The 20320-nt window shown below is 47.7% G+C and overlaps 1 protein-coding gene across 1 annotated transcript in view; it reads left to right on the top strand.

Annotated features, from left to right (window-relative positions):
• The window catches only part of PPM1E (protein phosphatase, Mg2+/Mn2+ dependent 1E), a 296538-nt gene that overhangs the window by 259694 nt on the left and 16524 nt on the right, over positions 1–20320 (top strand). The window lies entirely within an intron of this gene.

Raw genomic sequence — 20320 nt, 5'->3', positions numbered from 1 at the left:
CCCCCATGCACATTAGACTAATGTCAGCTGCATTCTCGGATATCGACTGGTTCACTGACGGTCTAATGTTATGGTGGTGACCTGCTGATTGTCAGGGGAGATGTCAGTCTCACATGTCCGATTCTAGACTGCTGATCTCATTGTTCTCCCAGAGATAAGCCACCAATAGAGATGTCTGTCGTCAGCTTTCCTATAGAGAACCGGAGCGCTTGGCCAAGCAAGCACTTCTGTGTATGAGAGAAACGGCCAAGTTGGCTGTTGGCTGTACGATTGGTCAAAGCATCATTAGGCTGGCGGCCAAGTAGGTCTGGTACAGATAATATGATGAATATATAAGAAGCTGTGTTAGGTTTTTTCAACTTAAAATAGAACAGAATTTTTTTTAAATTAGTTTAAGCACAGTGGGTAACAGTATATTATTTTCCTATTAAATGCCATGGGATCGGGATTGCTTACACCATTCCAGCGGCAGACACAACCAGTGGAGGGCACCTGGGCAAAAACATGTGTGACCAAAGCTGTTTATTGCTTTGGAAGGGGAAATGGCCCCCCCTTATACATTAAGCCCCTGTTTGGCTGCACTGGTGGCAACAATGGTAGACTGGTGCAGGGGCAGACATATCACACTAAAATTGATATTTGATGCTAAATTCATATGAATAAATCTGCTTACCACTTGTCCAATTTTTGGTATTGTTTAGTAGTGTATGTAATATTCCCCCAAAGTTTAACTCTGGATTTTGGCATAATTATGAAGTCTCTAGATCTGACGTAAAAAAAACAAACAAACAAAAAAACTAGACCTATGATGTATTTATACTAACTCCAGTATAAATGCTCCCAAAGGGAGAAGAGTGCAGAACACCACTGCCCATTTAACAAACTGTAGTGACTAATCATGGTGGATAGGTGGGGACTGATTGGTGGCTACAGATTAGGATTTTTACATACTAGAATTGTATAATATTATATAGTCCTCTAAAATAATCTATGTAATAATGCAGAAGCGATTCATTTATGAAGCCTTTTGATGATGAAATAATAAAAATCGAGTATAACACACAAAAATGTTTTTTTTTTTTAAATATGGACAAAAGTATTGGGGCACTTACATACTTCACCTACTGGAGCACTTATGACCTCCCGTTCTTAATTCATAGGTATCAATATGGATTTGGCCTTCTCGTTGCAGTTTCTAGTCTTCTGAGAAGGCTTTCTACAAGATTTTGGAAGGTGTATGTGTGAATTTTTACTCATTCATGCCAAATAACATTTGTAAGATTAGACACTAATGTTGAATGAGAGGTCCTGGCTTATATTGTAGTTCATCTCAAAGATTTTTAATGGGGTCCAATTTAGGACTTTGTGCCGGCCAATTGTTTTACACCAAACTCCCCCAACCATGCCTTCATGGACCTTGCTTTGTCCACTTGTGCACAGTCATACTGGAGCAGGAAATACTTTCCGCAAACTGTTTCCATAAAGTTAGATGCATATAATTGTTCAAAATGTATTGATATATTGAACCATTGAAGATTTCCCTTCATTAGAACACAGCCAACACTTGAAAACCAAACCCAAAATACTATCATTCCTCTACAAAACTTTATCGTTGGTACAATGCTGTCAGGCAGTTAACATTCTCTTGTAATTTTCCAAATCCAAACTTGTCCATCAGAAAGCCATATAGAGCAGTATGATTTGTTACCCCACTTTCCACAATCCACTGGCGGTGATCTTTACACGGCTCCATCTGACTTTTCGCATTGTGCTTGGTGATGTAAGGTTTGCATGCAAAAGCTTAGAGATAGAAACGCATGACATGGAGCTACTGGCTCACAGATTTTGTGCTGATGTTAATGCCATGGGGTCCCACATGCGCAAAAATCCAACCGTTTTGGATAAACTTGTTTTAAATAATGAACAACATTTTTGTTGATTAAATGTTGAAAGATCCAGTAAATTGCTATAAGGAAAATTACATTAAAGAAAAACAAGACTTAGCAATTCACCTAATATAGAAACCAGAAACTGCAAAAATATGGTGATTATAGCGTTTAGTAGGGCAGAAAGCACCAATATTGTTACAGTAATGAGAAAAACTAAGTAATAACTGGTCCTCAAAATGACTTAAAATTAGTTATATCCAATCTCAGATAAACAGAAACACATGACAAATTGCACTTTCTATTATTTTTATAATAAAAACTAGGCCACAATGCAGAAGCAGTGTGTATAAAGTTAGGTACACTGTCAATGTCCAAATTCTGTCTCCTCCATACATCCAAGCTACAGTAATCTTCCAATATATTCCCTTTCGTAATTTTCGATCATCACAAGGTCTGCTTCTCACCCTTGTGCATTCTTCACCTAGGATTTTTCCCAAGCATACCCCATTCTCTGTAATTCAGTGCCTGCTCAAATGTTTTCCATAATTGAAATCTTCAGACGCAACCTGGAAGCTCATGCCTTCAGAAAAGCCTGCAATAATCCAGCTGCCACCTCATTGCCATTGGAGCTGCTGCAATCCCTGACCTAGGTTCTCTTTCTCTATGTCTTGTAGATTGTAAGCTCTTGAGGAAAAGGTCCTCTCCCTTTCTGTATTGGTTTCCCACTACTAGTTTGGTCACTGTATTTTATATATGCATTTTGTATGGAAACCCTCTTCACATGTACAGCACAATAGAACAATCTTGTTTTAAAATGAGTAATAATAATATTGTTTCCATAGGACTTTTCAAATGCCCTTGATTAACTATTCATCAGTAAGTGTGACACCTATATAAAAGCAGAAGTTTTGCTGGTTTGCTGGTCTGGAGAATTCATGGATATTTTAATACAATGTTATAGAGGAAAGACCTCAGTAATAATGTCATAGAAGCAATAGTTGCTGCCCGTTAATCTGCAATGAGTTATAAGACAATTTCCAAACAATTTGGAGTCCATCATTCTACCGTGAGAAAGAGTATTCACAAGTGGAAAACTTTTATAAGACATTTGACAATTCCCAAATTGCAAAAAACCTAAGAGGTATAGCTCAGACTCTAAACGGCTCAGTTAGCATGTTAAATGTTCAAATTCATGACCACATGATTAGAAAAAGACTCAGCAAGTAAGGCTTGTTTGGATATGGATGCCAGGAGAAAGCCTCTTCTTTCTAAAAAGAGCATGGCAGCATGGATAAAGTGTGCAAAATTGTATCTGAACAAACCACAAGACTTCTGCTTTGAACAAATGAAGCCAAAATGGTGATGTTTGGTTGTATTGTCTTGCGCCATGTTTGGTGAAAAAAAAAAAATAGCATATGGCATACCAACCGTCAAGCACATTGATGGATGAGTGATGATTTGGGCTTGTTTTGCATCCTTAGGACCTGGGCACTGTTGAGTCATTAAATTTACCATGAACTCCTCTGTATACCAAAGTATTCTAGGGTCAAATTTGAGGCCATCTATTAAATAGCTAGAGTTAGGTCGGAAACTGGGTTATGCTACAGTCTCCAGTACAATGATCCTAAGCAAACCAGCTAACCTATATCAGAATTGCTGAAAAAGCAAAAAATCAAGGTGCCGCAATGGGCCAGTCAAAGCCCAGACCTCAACCCAATTGAAATGCTGTAGATCGACCTTAACCCCTTCACCCCCCCAGCTTTTTCCGTTTTTTCGTTTTTCGCTCCCCTCCTTCCCAGAGCCATAACTTTTTTATTTTTCCGTCCATATGGCCATGTGAGGGCTTATTTTTTGCGGGACGAGATGCACTTTTGAACAATACCATTGGTTTTACCATGCCGTGTAACAGAAAACAGGAAAAAAATTCCAAGAGTGATGAAATTGCAAAAAAAGTGCAATCTCACACTTGTTTTTTGTTTGGCTTTTTTGCTAGGTTCACCAAATGCTAAAACTGACCTGCCACTATGATTCTCCAGGTCATTACGAGTTCTTAGACACCTAACATGTCTAGGTTATTTTTTATCTAAGTGGTGAAAAAAAATTCCAAAATTTGCTAAAAAAAAATAAAAAAAAAAAATTGTGCGATTTTCCGATACCCGTAGCGTCTCCAGTTTTCATAATCTGGAGTCGGTTGAGGGCTTATTTTTTGCGTGCCGAGCTGGCGTTTTTAATGATACCATTTTGGTGTAGATACGTTCCTTTGATCGCCCGTTATTGCATTTTAATGCAATGTTGCGGCGACAAAAAAAACGTAATTTTGGCGTTTTGATTTTTTTTCTCGCTACGCCATTTAGCGGTCAGGTTAATCCTTTGTTTTTATTGATAGATCGGGCGATTCTGAACGCGGCGATACCAAATATGTGTAGGTTTGATTTTTTTTAATAGTTTTATTTTGATTGGGGCGAAAGGGGGTGATTTGAACTTTTATATATTTTTTATTTTTTTTATATTTTTAACCACTTTTTTTTTAAAATTTTGGCATGCTTCAATAGCCTCCATAGGAGGCTAGAAGCATACACAACTCGATCGGCTCTGCTACATAGAGGTGACATACAGATCACCTCTATGTAGCAGAAAGGCAGGTGTACTTTGAGCGCCGACCACTGGGTGGCGCTCAAAGCAATCGGCCATCAACAACCATAGAGGTCTCAAGGAGACCTCTGGTTGTCATGGCGATGCACTGCTGACCCCCGATCATGTGATGGGGGTCAGCAGTGCGAGCACTTCCGGCTGCGCGGCCGGGAGCCCTAGTTACATGCCGCTGTCAGCGCTTGAATGCGGCATTTAACTAGTTAATGGGCGCGGGCGGATCGCGATTCCGCTCGGGCTCATTGCGCGCACATGTCAGCTGTACAAAACAGCTGACATGTCGCGGCTTTAAGGTGGGCTCGCCGCCGGAGCCCACCTTAAAGCAGGGGATCTGCCAGCTGACGTACTATTCCGTCAGCTGGCAGAAAGGGGTTAAAAGAGCTGTGAATAAAGAATTGCCCACAAAATTCAAATAATGTAAAAGGGAATCTGTCAGCAGGATTTCAGTCTCTCTCAACCGCTCCAAAGGAAAAAAAAGTCAACGATTTATAGTTAGGTCCAGAAACATTTGGAATGTGACACAAGTTTTCACATTTTAGCGGTTTACCAAAACATATTCAAGATAGTTATGTAACATGGGCTTAAATTGCTGACTCTTAGCTTTAATTTGAGGGTATTCACATCCTGAGGGTATTCACATCCTAATTGAAGTAAGGGTATAGGAATTACAGCTATTTAATATGTAGCTGTCTCTTTTTAAAAGGACCAAAAGTAATTGGACAATTATCTTAAAGGCTCTTTAATGGTCTGAAAGGGCTATTCCCTCATTAATCCATCATCAATTAACCAGGTAAAAGGTCTGTAGTTGATTCCAACTGTGGCATTTGCATTTGGAAGCTGTTGCTGTGAACCCACAACATGTGGTTCAAAGAGCTCTCAATGAAGAGAAGCTGACCATCATTAGGCTAAAAAAAAAATGAAATCCATCAGAGAGTTAGCAGAAATGTTAGAAAGGGCCAAATCAACAGTTTGGTACATTCTGCAAAAAAAAGTGTACTGATAAGCTTAGGAGCTAAAAAAATGGCCTGGATGTCCACAGAAGACAACCGTGGTGGATGATCGCAGAATTCTTTCCATGGTGAAGAAAAACCCCTTAACAACATCCACCCAAGTGAAGAATACTCTTCAGGAAGTAGGTGTTTCAGTATCTAAGTCTACCATAAAGAGAAGAATTCCGTAGAATGTAAGTCCGTAAGAACAGGGTCCTCTCTCCTCTGTTCCAGTCTGTCATTGTAAATAGCACTTTAGGTGCTGCCTCCCCCATTGGTGAGTATGACACTATCGGCAGTGACTTTGGCAAAAATCGCTGATGTGAAAGTCGCCTTTTGCAGCAGATCCGGCAGTTTTTCCGCATCTGCCGTGTAACGGATCACTTACGGCAACACTGCGTTCGGCCTCATTCATTCCCTAAGGGAATTGCAGACATGTGCGGCACTTGCGGTTTTGCCGCGATCCGACAAATGCGGTACTTGCAGCAATGGAAAAAAACACTGCTAGCAGTGTTTTTTGTATCACCGTAAGTGCAAAACTGCAACTGCCGCACATGTCCGCAAGTAGCCATCACTACCTGTCCCTGCACCTTGCTAGCTCATCCCTATCCATCCCTCCCTGACCTAAAACTACACTATAAAGCTTTAGAAAAACAATTTATTAACTGACATATTCCATTGACATATAATGAGGGCTCCAGGCTATGGCGCCGACTGGGACGGGCAGCCTCCGGGTCTCCATTCTCTCTGTGCACAACCTCAGTCCCTGCCTCACTGCCTGTGCTGCACTGTGCACAGACATCCCTCCACCGGACCCCGTAATCACCGCTCGCAGTAGCATACCGGCAGAGGTGTATCTAGGGTTTCTGGCACCAGGGGCAAGAATTCATTTTGGTGCCCCCCCTCCGCCAAGGACATATGCGATTTGCACACTCCGTCATGTGCCCACGAGCTCCTCTCCCTAATGCTCTCAATGTTCAGTGAAACACAGAGAAGCAGAAGAGAAGCTCGTTGTCACAGAACCACAAGTATGAAAATCGCATATGAGTGAAGTGTCCATGTGACGACTAGTGTTGAGCGATACCTTCCGATATCGGAAAGTATCGGTATCGGAAAGTATCGGCCGATACCGTCAAAGTATCGGATCTAATCCGATACCGATACCCGATCCCAATGCAAGTCAATGGGACGAAAATATCAGAATTAAAATAAACCCTTTCTTTCCTTGTAGGTTCATTCTACATGAAGGAAGACAACTAAGAATAATGTAGGATGTATTGGGGGAGGTGGCGGAGACATTAAAGGCACAGAGGTTTAGCCCAATCAAATAGAATAGCAGGATTTTGTTTTGTTTTTTATGACGTTCGGCGTTAGAAAGATTTTGACTATGTTAATATTTTTTTTATTTTGTCAGATATTGATGTTTCACTACTTCCACGCCCTTCACCTTCTTTTTTACTTCTCCCACACTTTCTTCTTCATTATCCTCATCATCAGCTTCTTTGACATCAACTTCTTCACCTTATTCATCTTCTTCTTCATCTTCTACCTATTATTTTTTTTGTTACATTGTTCATATTCTTTTTATTTTACTATTATCTTCTTCATATTAAACTTCTTCATCATATTCTTATTTGTGACAGGCATTCCCGTAGTTGTTATCAATAAAAGTTTGAAGATTACACCTTCCGTTCTGCCTGTCACAAAACAGTTACATTTGTCCGCGTTCAGTTTGGCCTGCAGCATCAGGCTTTATCCAGGGGCACCACGAGGAGGAACGGACTCACCCCCATACACTGCTTAGTCTTCTTCTGCTTATAATTTAGATAATATCTTTTGCTCTGATATTTAGTCTTATGCTTAATGTTCTTCTGCTCTTTGTTCTGCAGCCTCTTGTTCTTCTGCTTCTCGGTCTTCCAGGTCGTCGTCGTCTCCGGGGTCGTCGTCATCGGGGTGGTCTTCAGGGTCATCGCCTCCAGGGTCGTCGTCATCTCAGCGGTTGTCGTCTCTGGTGTCGTCGTCATCATCTTAGGGGTGGTCTTCCGGGTCGTCGTCTTTAGGGTCTTGAACTTGGAAATGTAGCAGAAGGTACAAGAAGGCTGAGAAAATGCCGAGAAACAGCTGATGGAACTGGAACTCGGATGGCTACCCGAAGGTCCAAGAGCCAATGGAACTACCGAGGACCAGCTGACGTTACTGGAACCCGGTTACTAAGCAGGAGGTACCCGTGCCTGAAAGCACTACCAAGGACCACCTGACGTTGGTGGAACTCGGATACCCAGAGGGAGGCACCTAAGCCAAAGGCTCTGCCCGGAACCAGCTAATGGTACTGGAACCAGGATGGGGAGCAGAAGGTACAAGAGAAAAAGACACTGCCGAGAACCAGCTGACGGTACTGGAACCCGGATGGGTAGCCGAAGGTCCAAGAGCCAATGGAACTACCGAGGACCAGCTGACGTTACTGGAACCCGGTTACTAAGCAGGAGGTACCCGTGCCTGAAAGCACTACCAAGGACCACCTGACGTTGGTGGAACTCGGATACCCAGAAGGAGGCACCTAAGCCAAAGGCTCTGCCCGGAACCAGCTGACGGTGCTGGAACCAGGATGGGGACCTATTCAAGCTTGTCTTCCTAGAGCCCCAACTAGCGGTGTTGGAGCAAAGGGTCAGCAGGGGGAGCAGAGTGTAGGCCGAAGCCTGCACTGGAGGCATTTGTAGGTCTGTTGTGTCTGCGTGGCTGTTGCAGGACACGTTGCCGGCTACACAGCAGGGGAACAGCTGGCGGTGCTGAACCCCACTGACACATTGGCGAGGTGTTTGGCTCTGTGCAGCCAGCAGTACCGGGCGCCAACTGGCGGTGTTAGAGCCCAGGGTCAGCAGGAGGAGAGGGAGCAGAGTGTAGGCCGAAGCCTAATTGAACCAATTTTAAAGGTAACCTTTAACCCCCCCCTCAGGTGTTACAAACTAGAAGAGCCACGCCTTATGCAGCAGTAGTGCTGCACAAGTCAAAGGTTGCTCTTTTAATTTTGTTCCTTGCACAAGCTGAATGAAACACGTACAACATTTTGGCCCTTATACAGTCAATCTGTCTTGGAGGCGGGAGTTCCCTTCGTAATGAGACGCAGCACAGCTGGCAAAAATACCACCTTGGTGCTTGGCGCGGCCTCTTCAGCATCGCATTTTGCTGTACAGGAGTCTGCGTTGTTGCGTTATCCCTTGGCCATGCGCTGCCCGTCTTCTGACATCATTTCATGTCGGCCGGTGCGGTTCGCGATGCCCATGAATCCCAGCCCCGCAGTGTCTTTACAGTGTTTCACACTGCGGGGCTGGGATTCATGGCCTGGCGCAGTACATATGTTCGCCTCTCGCTCGGGTCCTTACACCTGCTACAGACTGTGCGGCGTCAGCTGATCCCTTATCGCATGCCACGGCCATGAAGCCGCACAGTCTGAAGAAGGCGGAAGGAGCTGAGTGACAGCCTGGCGAAGATATGCACTGCTCATGCCCGTCAATCACACCCTCGCAGTCAAAATAAATAAGACACCGAGGGGCGTTGTGTCGGGCAGGGCTGCCGCAGAGGCGCAGCCAGCCAAACAATGATGTCAGAAGAAGGGCTGTGCTACCAAGGGGGTCGTTGCGTGTCATTACAAAGGAAAGTCACACCTCAGGGACGTTTTAATGGTCTCAGGGGACACTTTGTAGACGTGTTCTGTTCCACGTGTGCAAGGAGAATAAGTTTATGAGCCACCTTGCACACATGCAGCATTACTGCTGTACAAGGTGGCTGTAAAACACACAAACACCTGGGGGAGGGGGGACAGGTTCCCTTCAATTTCAGTTCTTGTGTCTGCGTGGCTTTTGCAGGACACGATGCCGGCTACACAGCAGGGGAACAGCTGGCGGTGCTGAACCCCACTGACACATTGGCGGGTGTTTTTCTCTGTGCAGCTAGCAGTACCGGGCACCAACTGGCGGTGTTAGAGCCCAGGGTCAGCAGGAGGAGAGGGAGCAGAGTGTAGGCCGAAGCCTGCACTGGCGGCAGCTTTGTGTCTGCGTGGCTTTTGCAGGACACGTTGCCGGCTACACAGCAGGGGAACAGCTGGCGGTGCTGAACCCCACTGACACATTGGCGGGTGTTTTTCTCTGTGCAGCTAGCAGTACCGGGCGCCAACTGGCGGTGTTAGAGCCCAGGGTCAGCAGGAGGAGAGGGAGCAGAGTGTAGGCCGAAGCCTAATTGAACCAATTTTAAAGGTAACCTTTAACCCCCCCCTCAGGTGTTACAAACTAGAAGAGCCACGCCTTATGCAGCAGTAGTGCTGCACAAGTCAAAGGTTGCTCTTTTAATTTTGTTCCTTGCACAAGCTGAATGAAACACGTACAACATTTTGGCCCTTATACAGTCAATCTGTCTTGGAGGCGGGAGTTCCCTTCGTAATGAGACGCAGCGCAGCTGGCAAAAATACCACCTTGGTGCTTGGCGCGGCCTCCTGAGCATCGCATTTTGCTGTACAGGAGTCTGCGTTGTTGCGTTATCCCTTGGCCATGCGCTGCCCGTCTTCTGACATCATTTCATGTCGGCCGGTGCGGTTCGCGATGCCCATGAATCCCAGCCCCGCAGTGTCTTTACAGTGTTTCACACTGCGGGGCTGGGATTCATGGCCTGGCGCAGTACATATGTTCGCCTCTCGCTCGGGTCCTTACACCTGCTTCAGACTGTGCGGCGTCAGCTGATCCCTTATCGCATGCCACGGCCATGAAGCCGCACAGTCTGAAGAAGGCGGAAGGAGCTGAGTGACAGCCTGGCGAACATATGCACTGCTCATGCCCATCTATCACACCCTCGCAGTCAAAATAAATAAGACACCGAGGGGCGTTGTGTGGGGCAGGGCGGCCGCAGAGGCGCAGCCAGCCAAACAATGATGCCACAAGACGGGCAGCGCTACCAAGGGGGTTGCAGCGTGTCATTACAAAGGAAAGTCACACCTCAGGGACGGTTTAATGGTCACAGAGGACACATTTTAGACGTGTTCAGTTCCACATGTGCAAGGAGAATAAATTTCTGAGCCACCTTGCACACATGCAGCATTACTGCTGTACAAGGTGGCTGTGAAACATACAAACGCCTGGGGGAGGGGGGACAGGTTCCCTTCAATTTCAGTTCTTGTGTCTGCGTGGCTGTTGCAGGACACGATGCCGGCGACACAGCAGGGGACCAGCTGGCGGTGCTGAACCCCACTGACACATTGGCGAGGTGTTTGGCTCTGTGCAGCCAGCACTTCTGGGCCCCAACTGGCGTTGTTAGAGCCCAGGGTCAGCAGGAGGAGTAGAGGGAGCGGAGTGTAGGCCGAAGCCTGCACTGGTGGCAGCTTTGTGTCTGCGTGGCTGTTGCAGGACACGATGCCGGCTACACAGCAGGGGAACAGCTGGCGGTGCTGAACCTCACTGACAGAGTGGCGGGTGTTTTGCTCTGTGCAGCCAGCACTTCGGGGCACCAACTGGCAGTGTTGGAGCCCGGGGTCAGCAGGAGGAGGAGAGGGAGCAGAGTGTAGGCCGAAGCCTGCACTGGAGTAAGTTGAAAGGGAACCTTTAACCCCCCCCCCCCCCAGGCGTTTGTAGCCGAAAGAGCCATATTGTACAGCACTAATGCTGGAAAAGGTAAACTTAGCTCTTTTAATTATGGTCCTTGCAAACGCTGAACCTAACACTTATGAAATGTGTCCCCTCACACCGTTAAACCGTCCGGTCTGTGGAACTTTCCTTTGTCATGTGACGCAGCACAGCTGTCATTCTTACCCCCTAGGCGCCGTGCGCCGCCTCCTCAACGTTGTTTGAATCTGTCCCGGAGCCTGCGCTGTTAGGTTAGCCCTTGGCCATGCACACATTTTGCGCTGCCCGTCTTCTGACATCATTTGGTGTCAGGCTGGCTACGCCTGTGCGGCCGCGCTGGACAAGATCCCGCCTCGCTGTGTCATCTAATGTAATCACTCTGCGGACCTGGGATCCATGGGCATGAGCAGTGCATATCCTCGCCTCTCACTCCCCTCCCTACGGCTTCTTCAGACTGTGCGTCGTCACGGCCGTGGCATGCTATTAGGGATCAGCTGACGGCGCACAGTCTGAAGAAGGCGTAGGGAGATGAGTGAGAGGCGGAGATTCAGATATGCACTGCGCATGTCCATGGATCCCAGGACCGCAGTGGGATTAAATCAGAAGACACTGCGAGGCGGGATCTCGTCCTGCGCGGCCGCACAGGCGCAGCCAGCCTGACACCAAATGATGTCAGAAGATGGGCAGCGCAAAATGTGTGCATGGCCAAGGGCTAACCTAACAGCCCAGGCTCCGGGACAGATTCGAACAATGCTGAGGAGGCGGCGCACGGCGCATAGGGGGTAGGAATGACGGCTGTGCTGCGTCACATGACAAAGGAAAGTTCCACCGACCGGACGGTTTAACGGTGTGAGGGGACACATTTCATAAGTGTTAGGTTCAGCATGAGCAAGGAGCACCGCGAAAAGAGGCACTTTTTCCTTTTGCATCATTACTGCTGCAGAAGGTGGCTCTTTCAGTAACAAACGCATAGGGGGGGGGGGACAGGTTCCCTTAAATTTAAGTTGTTGTGCCTGCGTGGCGTTCGCATGACACGTTGCCGTATACACAGCAGGGGAGCAGCAGGCATTACTGAACCCCACTAACACATTGGCGAGGTGTTTGGCTCTGTGCGGACAGCACTTCTGGACAGCAACTAGCGGTGTTGGAGCCCAGGGACAGCAGGAGGAGGAGGTGGAGGAGAGAGGAGGGATTGCCACACACACAGCTGGGGAACAGCTGACGTTACTGAACCCCAATAACAGAGGAGCGACTGTTAACTGTGCGGACAGCACTTCTAGACAGCAACTAGCGGTGTTGGAGCCCAGGGACAGCAGGAGGAGCAGAGGAACACAGTGTAGGCCGAAGCCTGATTGGAGAAAGACGAAAGGGAACCTTTAACCCCCCCCCCCCCCCAAGGCGTTTGTAGCTGAAAGAGCCAGCTTGTGCAGCACAAAGGATGCAAAAGGAAAAGGTGGCTCTTTTCATTATGCTCCTTGCAAACACAGAACTAAACACTTATAAAATGTGTCCCCTGATACCGTGAGACCGTCCCGGAGGTGGGACTTTCCTTCGTAATATGACGCAGCACAGCTGTCATTCCTACCCCCTTGGCGCCGTGCCCCGGCTCCTCAGCGTTGTTTAATTCCGTCCCGGAGCCTGCGCTGTTATGTTATCCCTTGGCCAGGCACACTTAGCGCTGCCCATCTTCTGACATCATTTGGTGTCAGTCTGGCTGCGCCTGTGCGTCCGCGCTGGCCGAGATCCCGCCTCGCAGTGTCGTCTAATGTAATCCCACCGTGGGCCTGGGATCCGTGGCCATGCGCAGTGCATATCCTCGCCTCTCACTCCCCTCCCTACGGCTTCTTCAGACTGTGCGGTGTCACGGCCGTGGCATGCTATTAGGGATCAGCTGACGGCACACAGTCTGAAGAAGGCGAAGGGAGATGAGTGAGAGGCGGAGGTGAAGATATGCACTGCGCATGCCCATGGATCCCAGGCCCGCAGTGTGATTAAATCAGAAGACACTGCGAGGCGGGCTCTCGGCCAGCGCGGCCGCACAGGCGCAGTCTGCATGACACCAAATGATGTCAGAAGAGGGGCAGCGCTAAGTGTGCCTAGCCAAGGGATAACATAACAGCGCAGGCTTCGAGACAGAATCAAACAACGCTGAGGAGCCGGCGCACGGCGCCGGGGGGGTAAGAATGACGGCTATGCTGCGTCACATTACGAAGGAAAGTCCCACCTCCGGGACGGTTTTACGGTATCAGTGAACACATTTTATAAGCGTTAAGTTCTGCGTGTGCAAGGAGCTAAACAAAAATAGCTACCTTTTCCTTGTGCAGCATTACTGCTGCACAAGGTGGCTCTTTCAGTAACAAACGCCTGGGGTCAGCTGACGTTACTGACACCCAATAACACTGGGTCGTATGTTTTGACTGTGCAGACGGCACTTCTGAGCCTCAACTGGCAGTGTTGGAGCCCAGGAATTAAAGTTCAGGTGGTAGAAAGATGAACACAACTGGAGACCTGGATACTGTAGACAGTCACCTAATTATTTAATCAGGAAGAGGAGTGGCAAAGTCCTGCGAGATCCAGGCCTGGTTCATTTTCAAGAAAGTAAGCCGGTCAACGTTATCGGAGGATAGTCGCATGCGACGGTCAGTTAGTACACCACCTGCAGCACTAAAGACGCGTTCCGATAGTACACTAGCCGCAGGGCAAGCCAGCACCTCCAATGCATACTGGCTTAGCTCTGGCCATGTATCCAGCTTTGAGACCCAAAACTTGAAAGGGGAAGAGCCGTCTGGGAGTACAGCAAGAGGGCAAGACATGTAGTCTGTCACCATCTGACGGAACCGTTGCCTCCTGCTGACTGGAGCCGTCTGTGATGGTGTAGACTTTTGTGGTGGGCACACAAAACTGTGCCACAGTTGGGCCATACTGGTCTTGCCTTGGGCAGAGGTACTGCTTTTGCTCCCTCTTTGTGCAGAGCCTCCTCCACTGCCTGGACGCACTGAGCTGCTTTGTAATGCACTAGCAGCACTTCTCTCAGTTGGAATGGAGAAGATGATGGAATTCACCAGTGTCTCTTGGTACTCCCGCATTTTTCGCTCCCGGTTCAACGGTGTGATGAGGCTTTCTACGTTGTCCCGGTAGCGAGGATCGAGGAGGGTGAACACCCAATAATCAGACATGTTGAGAATGTGGGCGATGCGGCGGTCGTTTCTCAGGCACTGCGGCGGTCGTTTCTCAGGCACTGCAGCATGTAATCCACCATGTGCTGCAGACTGCCAACTGGCCAAGAAACGCTGTCCCCTGCTTGAGGCGTGATCTCTGCCCGCTCGTCATCACCCCACCCTCGCTGTACACACTGACTACTGGACATTTGTGTAACTCCCTCCTCTGGACGGATGTCTTCCTCCTCCATTGACTCCTCCTCATCCTCCTCACAAAGTGTCCCCTGCCTACGCGTTTGTGAGGAACCACGTGGCGCTGACTGTCCAGAAGATGATGGAAATGGTGAATCCTCATCCTCCACCTCTTCCACAACATCATCCCTTAGCGCTTGCAGTGATTTTTCAAGCAGGCAGATAAGGGGGACAGTCATGCTGACTAGTGCATCATCTGCACTCGCCATCCGCGTGGAATAATCGAAGGGACGCAAAACCTGGCAGACGTCCTTCATAGTGGCCCACTCTGTGGTTGTGAAGTCTGAACGGCGCGGAGTGCGACTTCTTTGCGCCTGATGCAGCTGGTACTCCATTACTGCTTGCTGCTGCTCACACAACCGCTCCAACATATGTATCGTGGAATTCCACCTGGTAGGTAGGTCACATATGATGCGATGTTCCAGAAGGCGGTATCGGCGCCGCAGAGCCGCAATGCGCGATTTTGCCGTGCTGGAACGCCGCAAGTGAGCACACTCTAGGCGGACCTTGTGCAGCAGTGCATCAAGATCCGGATAGTCCCTCAAAAAACTCTGCACGACCAAATTGAGCACATGTGCCAGACATGGGATGTGAGTGAGGTTGCCGAGGCCCAGAGCTGCCACCAGATTTCGGCCATTATCACACACTACCATGCCTGGCTGGAGATTCGCTGCCACAAACCACACATCGCTCTCCTGCTTGATGGCATTCCAGAGGTCCTGCGCTGTGTGGCTTCGATTCCCCAAAGAAATTAATTTCAAGACGGCCTGTTGACGTTTGGCCACGGCTGTGCTCATGTCGGTCGTAACAGGTAAACGTTCACGGGTCCATGTGGAGGTGGACTGTGACGGCTCCTGCAGCGATGATTCTGAGGAACTGGTGTAAGAGGAGGAGTCAATGCGTACAGACTGGATTCCTGCAATCCTTGGAGTGGGCAGGACACATCCTGCGCCACTCGCACGATCTGTACCCGGCTCAACAACATTAACCCAATGGGCTGTGAGGGAAAGGTATCGCCCCTGTCCATGTTGACTGGTCCACGCATCGGTGGTGAGGTGGACCTTGCTACTGACGGCGTTCAGTAGCGCGTGTTTTATGTGTCCCTCCACATGCTTGTGCAGGGCAGGGACAGCTTGCCTGCTGAAGTAAAAGCGGCTGGGCACATTGTACTGTGGGACTGCCAATGACATCAAGTCACGGAAGCTGTCAGTCTCCACCAGCCTGAATGACAGCATTTCCAGTGACAGAAGTTTGGCAATGCCTGCAGTCAGAGACTGTGCTCGTGGGTGGTTTGACGAGAAAGGCCGCCTTTTCTCCCATGCCTGTACTACCGATGGCTGTAGACTGGGCTGGGAGTGTGAGGATGCCTGGGAACGTGGTGCTGCGGGTGGAATTACAGTGGGTCTCTGGACAACAGGGCCAGAGGTTCTTCCACGGCGATCCTGGGAGGAAGGCGAACCAGCTGCGTGTGAGCTGGAGGAAGAGGCAACACGAGCTGAAGAGGTGGTAGCTGCCGCTGTTGGTTGGCCTAGCTCTTCAGTGTGTTTTTCTAACAACGCCGCGTGCCTGGTCCGCACATGTTTCCACATGTTGGAGGTATTGAGGCTGCTGACATTTCGACCTCTTTTGACTTTGTGATGACACACCTTGCATTTGACATAGCAAATGTCATCTGCAACTGTGTCAAAAAAGGCCGAGGCACTGCAAGTCTTGGGAGCGCCCTTTTTGGCTTTTGAAAGAGACATGCTCCTAACAGGTGCCAAAGTGGAGGCTGCAGGATCCGCAGTCTTCCCCCTCCCTCTCCCTCTTTGGCCCCTCCAGGGAATCTCTTCCTCAGAGCTGCTCCCACCACCTTCCTGTCCCTCACGCCAAGATGGGTCAAGGACCTCATCATCTACACTACCCTGTGCCACCAACTGCTCCTCCTGGGTAGTCTCAGCAGCAGAGCACGCACCAGAAAGTGGCATCAGCGGATGCGTCCTGCCATGTGGTGACCGGAGGCACTGGCCCACCCGCCTCTTCAGACTCAGAGAGAAAAAGCTGTTGGGCATCACTGCACCCTGCCTCTTCTTCCATTTCTCCAATGCTGCTTGGCTGGCCCCCTGTTTCCAAGCCAAGAGATTCAGAGAACAGAAGTAGAGACGGCTCCTGTCCTGGGCTCTCTGTCTGCCTGGGCAATTTGGCAGGTGGTGAAGAGACAGATGGGTGCTCTCCAGTGCTCTGTGTCTGAGAGGATGTGGCACTAATTGAAGTCGATGCATTAGCTGCCATCCATCCGACAACGGCTTCAATTTGGTCTTCACGCAGCAGCAGCGGTGTACGGCGCTCTCCGACAAAGCTGCGCATGAACGACTGTTCCCTGCTGAAAGTGGGTGCTGCGGAGTCACCGGTGCCCGCAGCAGGCACAGAATCCCCACGTCCTCTCCCTGCTCTGCGCCCACGTGCCTTACTCCCTGCCTTCTTCATCTTGGTTGACTGATAAAGATAAGCAGAAAAGTACTAACGGCTTTGTGTGCTTATTCCTGAACTGCTCCTAACAGGTATAAGAAACACTAATTTTCTAAAGTGTGGACTAGACTTTAATAAGTGCTAATGTGGCCTACACAAATGTAAAGTGGTGTGTTTGGGAACTTTATTATTTATTTATTTTTTGGGGGCTGAACTGACAACAGAGAGAGCTGCAGTCACACGGAGACCGTGCAGACAGCCGTAAACGGCGCTGCAAGGCCCAAAAGCCCTCCTGTACGTTATCCTATGTAGTGTTTTTCCACAAGTTAGCTGGATACGGGTGGAAAGACACTAATAGGAATTTTTTAAAAAAATGTGCAGCAGCCTGCACTACTTAAAACAAAAGGAAAATTGATTTGACGGTATGACGCAGTGAAGAACCATGAGCTGGATACAACCAGGCTATGGCTGCTCACAGACTACAGGGCGAGCTGCAGTCACACGGAGACCGTGCAGACAGCCGTAAACGGCACTGCAAGGCCCAAAAAACCTCCTCTACTTTATCCTATGTAGTGTTTTTCCACAAGTTAGCTGGATACGGGTGGAAAGTCACTAATAGGAATTATTAGAAAAAATGAGCAGCAGACTACACTACTTAAAACAAAAGGAAAATTAATTTTACGGTATGACGCAGTGAAGAACCCTGAGCTGGATACAACCAGGCTATGGCTGCTCACAGACTACAGGGCGAGCTGCAGTCACACGGAGACCGTGCAGACAGCCGTATACGGCGCTGCAAGGCCCAAAAAACCTCCTCTACTTTATCCTATGTAGTGTTTTTCCACAAGTTAGCTGGATACGGGTGGAAAGTCACTAATAGGAATTATTAGAATAAATGAGCAGCAGACTACACTACTTGAAAAAAAAATAATAGAACAGTATGAGGCAATGAACCACCCTCCCTGAACTGAATACAACCAGCTATGGCCTATGGCTGCACACAGACTAGAGAGTAGGCTGCACTCACACACACACACACACACAGACCTTGCAGATCGCTGTGAAAACAGCGCTGCAAGGCAAAAGCAAGATGATTAGTAGGTGAACACAGCGGTTGCTAAATTAGCCGTGGAAAAGAACAATGAAGCAAATCGCTATCTCTAAACTGGCCCTCAGTCAGCAAACAGCGTCCTGTCACTAACTGAATTCACAGCAGAGTGAGCGCAAAATGGCGCCAGCGACTTTTAACCCCTTCATGACCCAGCCTATTTTGGCCTTAATGACCTTGCCGTTTTTTGCAATTCTGACCAGTGTCCCTTTATGAGGTAATAACTCAGGAACGCTTCAACGGATCCTAGCAATTCTGAGATTGTTTTTTCGTGACATATTGGGCTTCATGTTAGTGGTAAATTTAGGTCGATAATTTCTGAGTTTATTTGTGAAAAAAACGGAAATTTAACGAAAATTTTTAAAATTTCGCAATTTTCACATTTTGAATTTTTATTCTGTTAAACCAGAGAGTTATGTGACACAAAATAGTTAATAAATAACGTTTCCCACATGTCTACTTTACATCAGCACAATTTTGGAAACAATTTTTTTTTTTGCTAGGAAGTTATAAGGGTTAAAATTTGACCAGTGATTTCTCATTTTTACAACAAAATTTACAAAACCATTTTTTTTAGGGACCACCTCACATTTGAAGTCATTTTGAGGGTTCTATATGGCTGAAAATATCCAACAGTGACACCATTCTAAAAACTGCACCCCTCAAGGTGCTCAAAACCACATTCAAGAAGTTTATTAACCCTTCAGGTGTTTCACAGCAGCAGAAGCAACATGGAAGTAAAAAATGAACATTTAACTTTTTAGTCACAAAAATGATCTTTTAGCAACAATTTTTTTATTTTCCCAAGGGTAAAAGGAGAAACTGGACCACGGACGTTGTTGTCCAATTTGTCCTGAGTACGCTGATACCTCATATGTGGGGGTAAACCACTGTTTGGGCGCACGGCAGGGCTTGGAAGGGAAGGAGCGCCATTTGACTTTTTGAATGAAAAATTGGCTCCAATCTTTAGCGGACACCATGTCGCGTTTGGAGAGCCCCCGTGTGCCTAAACATTGGAGCTCCCCCACAAGTGACCCCATTTTGGAAACTAGACCCCCCAAGGAACTTATCTAGAAGCATAGTGAGCACTTTAAACCCCCAGGTGCTTCACAAATTGATCCGTAAAAATGAAAAAGTACTTTTTTTTACAAAAAAATTATTTTAGCCTCAATTTTTTCATTTTCACATGGGCAACAGGATAAAATGGATCCTAAATTTTGTTGGGCAATTTCTCCTGAGTACACCAATACCTCACATGTGGGGGTAAACCACTGTTTGGGCACATGGTAAGGCTCGGAAGGGAAGGAGCGCCATTTGACTTTTTGAATGAAAAATTATCTCCATTGTTAGCGGACACCATGTCGCGTTTGGAAAGCCCCTGTGTGCCTAAACATTGGAGCTCCTCCACAAGTGACCCCATTTTGGAAACTAGACCCCCCAAGGAACTCATCTAGAGGCATAGTGAGCACTTTAAACCCCCAGGTGCTTCACAAATTGATCTGCAAAAATGAAAAAGTACTTTTTTTTCACACAAAATTTCTTTTAGCCTCAATTCTTTCATTTTCACATGGGCAACAGGATAAAATGGATCCTAAAATTTGTTGGGCAATTTCTCCTGAGTACGCCGATACCTCATATGTGGGGGTAAACCACTGTTTGGGTGCACGGCAAGGCTCGGAAGGGGAGGCGTGCCATTTGACTTTTTGAATGGAAAATTAGCTCCAATCGTTAGCGGACACCATGTCGCGTTTGGAGAGCCCCTGTGTGCCTAAACATTGGAGCTCAACTACAAGTGACCCCATTTTGGAAACTAGACCCCCCAAGGAACTTATCTAGGTGCATAGTGAGCACTTATAACCCCCAGGTGCTTCACAGAAGTTTATTACGCAGAGCCGTGAAAATAAAAAATAATTTTTCTTTCCTCAAAAATGATTTTTAGCCCAGAATTTTTTATTTTCCCAAGGGTAATAGGAGAAATTGGACCCCAAATGTTGTTGTCCAGTTTGTTCTGAGTACGATGATACCCCATATGTGGGGGTAAACCACTGTTTGGGCGCACGGCGGGGCTCGGAAGGGAAGGCACGCCATTTGGCTTTTTGAATGGAAAATTAGCTCCAATCATTAGCGGACACCATGTCGCGTTTGGAGAGCCCCTGTGTGCCTAAACATTGGAGCTCCCGCACAAGTGACCCCATTTTGGAAACTAGACCTCCCAAGGAAC

Source organism: Ranitomeya variabilis, chromosome 3 (assembly GCF_051348905.1).
Source record: "Ranitomeya variabilis isolate aRanVar5 chromosome 3, aRanVar5.hap1, whole genome shotgun sequence".
Taxonomy (NCBI): domain Eukaryota; kingdom Metazoa; phylum Chordata; class Amphibia; order Anura; family Dendrobatidae; genus Ranitomeya; species Ranitomeya variabilis.
Note: the sequence above shows the minus strand (reverse complement) of the source record. Positions and strands in the feature narration are given on the sequence as shown.